The following is a 7,321-nucleotide window of genomic DNA, read 5'->3' as shown; positions in this document are numbered from 1 at the left end:
GAAGTTTGCGTTCATCGTCCACTTCAATGAGTTTCTGGCAGCCAGTGGCTGGGAAGGAGATGTTCAGCTTCATACTGAAGCAGCCGACAGCTCCGCGACGCCACGGAAAAGAGCGCAAACGTTTCTTTAACCCAGGCACTGCAGGTATAAAAATTAGACCCATTTCAAGCAGTATATGACCTACTGAAGGAGAAATTCAATGAAAGATGCTATTGTTTGTAGGTGCTCTGACAGAAACAAGTTGGGAGGGAGAGGAACATAGGCGTGTGGTATTCCAACCCAGCCCCGGGAAGAAGATGGCATAACTCGGTTAAAGAAATGCCGGTGCAAGAAACATTACTATACGGATTTGCTGCTGTGAACTTTCAAAACTCCTAGATAGTTAAGAATGTATACTGAAAAAATTACTGGAAGAATTCATCAGGTTGTCTTAATGTGTTTGTTGAGTTTATCCATTGAACATATATTGAAACTTAGGAGATTTGAATAGAGGAGGAAAAATTATAATAAAATCATACAATAAAATCTCTGAAGATTTGGTACAAAGTGCTGGTGATACTCAAGTATAATTTGGAAGTGAGTAGAGAAGGAATTGTAAAGATGGGCTGGGTGGGAAGATCTTAGGAAATAAATTTTGTTTTTCAATTGGATTGACCAGTTTGGCTTTGACTCTGAAATTTGAAGTGCTTATAAAATGTGATGCCCATTAGATACATAGTTCTGGGACTCAGGAGAGAGCTCCAAACTATAAAGCCGATGATAATTGTGTGCTGAAGTGAAATTGCATATTATGACTTCTATACATAATCTTTATTACTCGCACCTCATGACTAGTTATAAATAGAATGTGAAGGACTTCTTCTAACTTGGAAATTGGTCAATTTTGCCACTCCAATTGGGTATTGAAGAGTGAACTATCTCAGAAGCCAGAACAGAAATCTCATGACCATCCAGAGGAGCCGCTGGGTAGTACATGCATAGATCCCTGCCTGAAGTGTGGAGGCACCAGAGGCTGGCTCTGAGTCAGGGAGGCGGAGCTCAAGAGCAGTACTCAGTCCATGAGTGGAGCTAAGGAACAGCGCTAATTCCATGAGGCAGGGCTGGGAGGGCTTCCTGGCCTATGGAACAAGGCACAGACCAGAGACTAGAGAAACATTTCTGCCAGCAAGACTGAGAAAAGGGACTATGTCCTTACCATTCCGTAACCTGTTGGATCTTCGAATAAATCCCCAGCATCATGAATATTGTCTGTGAGTTCCGTGTGGCCATTGTAGAACCCAGCCAGAGTTGAGTGCCATGGGAGGGATTGCTGGGTTAGAATAGAGTCAAGAAGGAGCAAGCATGGAGGCTTGTGGCAACCTGCCTTGGAATGATGTGGAGTTGGATTCTCGTTCTTCATGTAGCGAGAGATGGTCAGAGATGGCCCCGACACCATTCTCTCAAATCAAAACCACGGAAATGCTCGAGAGCTCCAGGGAGAGTTTGTGGATAAAAGTGATCCAAAAATGTACGTAAAAGTACTTCTGAAGCCAAGGGAAGTGATCATTATCTTTATAAAGATATATGGTATCCTTGCAAATAATGCAGGTTTTTAAATACTTTATTTACTTAGTATTGATATATCCAGCATATCATTAAAATACAGTTTTCTTCAGCTAATATGATCCTAGGCATTTGCAACATTCTGTTAGGTGAGTGCAGAGTACGAGGTTTTGGTTGCATGATTTTTGGATAGGCCTTTTTTCCTGGTCCCTCTTAGTCTGGAACCTCCAAGGAACCAAGAGGGAATTAGCCAGATTGGACTTCTGACATCCTCGGCCACCCAGATTCTACAGTAAACCTGGCCATGAGCCAGTAGTGCAGCAGAAAGCTGTCAGAGGGTTTACCTACTAGTTCCTCAAGCACTTCATACCTTTGTATCTGCCAGGAAGCATGGCTGTTGCTATTTTGTGGCTGATATAAGGGAGCGTCCAAAAGTTCATGTGGAAGTGATCTTAATTCCATTGCTTTCACAAACTGTGAAGGCTCCTCATATTTCCAAGACCTATTCCTGTTGAAACGCAAGTTTAATCACTGAAGTATCTGTAAATTATCTGTAAACCTTAAGGCTTTAAGGAACCCTTGTGACAGCCGTCAAAGCCTGGCAGTTCCAACCTGCGAGCCACTCGGAGAGAGAAAGACAAGGCAGTCTGTTTCCATACAGATTGTAGCTTTGGAAGCCCTATGGAGCTTCACTAAGAATCAGAATGCATTTGATGATAGTGGGTCAGAAGCTTTATTTAGAAAAAAATAATACATTGCCTTGTCCACCAATGTGGTGACTTGGTAAAGACTACAATTTATGTTGCATATAGAGGCAGGTTTGCTTACTGTTCATTTGGGCAGCATCTGGCTGCATAGACTGCATATATATGTCTGCAATTCTATAAAGTGTTTTTTGTTTTGCTTTTAAGGGAAAGCACTTCTCTATCATTTCTCCCTCATGGTTTTAAAGTCCCCGTCCTAGATGTTTGCAGCACTGGATCACACGTGGATACAGGCTGAGGGCAAAGTGCTTGATCTGGGCATCGGCTCTGAGGGTTTTTACTGCAGACAGGTGGGAGGCAGTGACAGAGGCTGTGAGAACCTGCGCGGCTTCTATTCTTCAGAAGTAAAGAATATTCCCACTCACTTCCTAACAATCCACTCTGCTCGGCTGCCCCTGCCACTGTGGCCACCTGCTTCTCCAGCCCCTGCTAGCGGCTTCAGTAGCTGCAGCAGTGGCAGCAGTGGGGACCAGGACACTCAGAAGGCAGCTCCCATTAGGTTTCCCTATGTTGTTCCCTCAATGTCCAAATCACACAATGTCTGTTTCACGGCATGTATGATGGATGTGATGCCGTGCATACCTCTTTATTCCAGCACCTAGCATAGTGCTTTGCACAGAGTAGGCACCTATTTTAAATTTAAATTTGGTTTTGACAAACTATATAATCTGAAACCTTTTGGTGTCCAGCAAAGTATCTTCCATTATCTTCTAATTCCTCTAATCCATGAGCTTTCTGAAGCCCTCCCATATCCTAAAAAAGCTCACCACTCCCCCAAATATTTCTGAAAGTACTTAACTTATTCTAATAAGTCTTTTTAGCAATGGTGGCCCTGGATCATTCGGAGAGGCGATGTGATCCATTGTATCTTTCAAAGAAAAACTATACACTTTGGAAACATTTCCATGCAAAATGGTTAAAACAGTTTGACTACGTAGAGGAATGTTTAGTGATCTAGACATTTCATTTATGGAATGCCTCCCTCTCTAACAGGGTTGGTTGACTATGTTTTACTGTTGTTAACATTTGAGTAAATCAACAACAAAACTAAAAGAAAAGAAAAAAAAACCTTTAGTAAAATAAGATATAAATGTCATATTGAAGCAGATGTTATATATAAAAATTTTAAACTTTAATAGTGTATACTTACAGCATGCACCATGTGTCTACATGTGTTCATGCTTACAATTTTGAACACTTGTTTAAAATCTGATTCCTCATCAACACTTTTATTTTACGGTAAGTTCTTATAATTTTGCTCTCTCCTTAATGTTCCCTGCAAATCCCATTTTACTAGAATGAATAGATTAAAACCAGACAGGCGGTTGGGGAATGGTTTCTATTGCAACCATGTGTGTCAGAAGAAAGGATTAGGTTTCCTTGTCCAAAGAACATCAAGGGGAGCCTCCACCTCTGCAGACACACCTCTATTCCTCAGTAATGGAGAGTTTATACCTAGTTAGATTTAAGTGGGATAAGGAGAGTTTAAATCCACTCTTCACTCCAGCAGTATAATCAGCCCTCAAGTCTCAAAGTATCCAATTTTGTTTCTCTAATTTAATTCTAAGTGTCAGGTTGGTATTAGATGCTGATCAAGGTAATGGGGAGTTACCTTACACATTTATTCACTTAAAGAAGAATTCTTCAGACTGCAAAGACTAGATGGCATCTGTGTTCAAACTTTACTTTAATGCACAATCCATTCACCCTTGACCTTTCATTTCTATTGAATATGTTTTTCCAATACAGAGGAGCAGTTTTTTATGATGGAAGCAAACTTTTCTCCTCACGATTTGGGTAGAGGTACAGTTCTCTGACAATGAATGCCTTTATTCTGGGCCCTCTCTTCGAACCCCAAATCAAAGTATGGCGGGTTTACTCTTGAGTGAGATTGTGTCCATTGTGGGAAGCCACAGTAACGATGGGAAGAGATTGTCCTTTTTCACATTTGGCTCAATTCCAGTCCCACCCCTCATTTTGTAACGGAGAAAACCCATAAAGAGATATTAAGTACCTAGGCCAAAATCACAATATGAAAAAGAACAATAATAGAAAGGTCCCTAATTTCCAGGCTATAAGTGCCATCGCTGGAAAGCTGAAGGAGCTGAGGCTACGGCTGGTCCACGTGCTAAAGCCCTTGCTAAAGGCACATCCTCATTTCCGGATTCAAGCTAGGGCAAGTGAATGGGTGCTTTTTGAAAGACTGTTGCATGTATCTTCTGACCCTTTATGCTAGTGGTCTTCTGGGGAGTCAAAAATCATGGTGTTTTCTTAATGTGAGGAGGATCGTTGTCATTGTTAGGTGCCGTTGGGTCAGTTCTGACCCATGCACAACAGAAGAAAACTGCCGGTCCCACACCATCCCCACAACTATTCCTATGTTTGAACCCATTGAGGCAGCCGGTGTCAGTCCATCTTGTTGAAGTTCTTGCTCTTTTTCACTGCCCTGCTCTTTTACGAAGCATGGTGTCCTTCTCCAGGGATGGGTCTCCTGACAATACATCCAAAGCACGTAAGACGAAGTCTTGAAGTCTTGCCGTCCTTGCCTCTAAGGAGCACTCTGGTTTTACTTCTTCCTAGAGAGAGCTGTTTGTCCTTTTGACAACCCAGGGTACTTTCACTATTCTCTGTCAGCACCACAACTCCAAGTTAATTAAGAGGCTTAATTATTGTTTTTCTCTTTGGAAAAGTGACTTATAAGTTTGAAGGAGCATCATTATCACTTCTTTTGGGAAGATGCCATACAGCCAAATCAAAGGAGAGACTAGGTGAAATTCCTAGAAAAATAGGACTTCTTTTGGTTAAATTTCCCTTAAATTTAAGAGAGCAGGCCACAGTTTATGAGATACCAAGGGCAACTTTTTTTGCCTTAAGGACTCTTCCCTACTCATTCGTCACAATGAAGACGTTTTGATTGGGGTTGGAGGAAGGAAGTGGGTAGAGTTAGAATAGAAGGAAGTAAATTGTCTGCATGTTATTGATCTTCAGAGAAAGAACTGTTACTTGTAGAATCCTTACTATGCAGGACAAGGAGGACAACGTTGTACGGGGGATGTTGCCAGCCCTAGGAATCTGGTTCTCAGTTGAGTTTTTCTCCCCATCCTTTCCCCCTTGCTGTTTAAACATTGCAGTACCGACCTCTCTGCTGAGATTTTCTCCTTCAATTGAATGTTAATTTGGGGTGAGATAAAAATTTGGGGGCATGTAAAATTATTTTCAATATTCCTTATTTCTGTTCACCCTCAATCTCAGGTTTTAGAATTTAACAAAATTAAAATGTTTCAAAGAGCATTTTGTCTTATTGCCTCTGCATGCTGTAGCTTCTCTGGATGGTATGGCCCTATATGTTTTCCATAAATGCATTCTGCTTGTTCATCAGCATCCTTTCCTCACCTACTTACTTCTTCACTGTGGTGAAGTTTGTTTTATGAAGTGAACTTTGCAATGTTTTTAGAAAGCTTCCTGGAGTGGGTTTTATAAAGTCTTTAATAAGCCTAAGTATTTCCTTTGTAGGGTGTCACAGTTATCTAATTTGTCTTCTGTTTTCCACGTATGTGTAGTTGTGATCATCTATTTGTTAAAAGAATTAGATCCAATAGCTTGGTTCCTCTGTTATCTTCTAGGATCTATATAGTTTTAGCTGTAAAATGTAAGTCTTTGATCCATTTTGAATTGGTTTTTGTGTATGGTGTGAGGTATGGATCCTCCTTCATATTTCTGGAAATGAATATCCAGTCTTGCCAGCATCCTTTGTTAGAGAGACTGTTTCTTCACCCATTGAGTGGACTTTTACCCCTTGTTGAAAAGTAACTGCCCATAGATGGATAGATTTACTTATGGATTCTCAATTCTATTCCATTAGGCGATGTGTCTGTCATTGAACCAGGACCAGGTTGTTTTGATTACTGTGGCTGCATATTATATTTTGAGACCGAGAAGTCTGAGGACTTCTCCTTTGTTCTTTTTCAAGAATGGCTTTTAGTTAGCTCTTTCCTTTTTTATCTATGTAACCAGACTCTATTAGATCCCTTTCCACACCCAGTCTTGGCAAATGGTGTGCTAGGATCCTAGCTGTGACTACTAAAAGTCAGATGCTGCTGAGATTTTGGTCTTTCTAAAAACAAAATAAAAAAAGATCTTGATCTCTGAAAAGAGTGACGGTATTAACCTTACTATTGCAATCAAATGTCATTGGCCTTCCTGCACCCACGGTCAGTTGTAATCCACTATGCTTTCCTTTACTTTTTGTCCATGAGTAGAACTTAACATAAATTCAGAGAAAAGGTACATACTAGCCCATTACTGATCTCAGTAAACCGTATAACCTTCATGCCTTTCCCCCTCATCTCTAAAATGAGTAAAATGTAGGAAACTAGACTATATTCATTGTAGCTCATGCAGTTTTAGGCAACAGTCTGTTTGGTCCCATTTAGAGCTACAGAGATAGATAGGTATAACAGTCATAATCCACATTTCAGAACATCTCCCTTAGCCCATTGCCCTTAGCAGGTGTTGAGATACACAAAATACTTGTAGACCCCAGAATGTTTCTCAAGAGTGTACAACAGGAAACCAAATAAAAGAGTTTGTTGTATGGTCCTGGTAGACTTCAAGAAAACCCACACCGGACTCAGTGCCATCGAGTCGATTCAGCCTCATAGCCACCTACTAGGACAGAGTAGTACTGGCCTGCGGTTCCTGAAACTAGATTTTTATGACAAGGAGTGCCTGGTGGTTTCAAATTCTGATCTTGTGGTTAATGGTCAATGCGCAACCCACTATGCCAGCAGGGCTCCTGTGGAAAATTTAGGTTTAAGAGAAGACGAAACTTTTCCCACCTAACTGAAAATAAGCAACTCACCACAGACCTTGTTTCCAAAGGTTAAGTAGGAAGAGTATCATCTCCCTCCATTTTTCCTAGCTACTGTCAGGGGCACTTTCCTTCGGCCCAGCAGTATGGCTTCTTGTTTCTTAGAAATAGGCTTGAGCATGATAGTGAGACAAGAGGAAAGTCA

This window comes from Echinops telfairi, unplaced genomic scaffold (assembly GCF_000313985.2).
Source record: "Echinops telfairi isolate 266 unplaced genomic scaffold, ASM31398v2 ScPeMD7_7466;HRSCAF=8504, whole genome shotgun sequence".
Taxonomy (NCBI): Eukaryota; Metazoa; Chordata; class Mammalia; order Afrosoricida; family Tenrecidae; genus Echinops; species Echinops telfairi.
The sequence above is the reverse complement of the archived record's forward strand: the minus strand, read 5'-3'. Positions refer to the sequence as shown.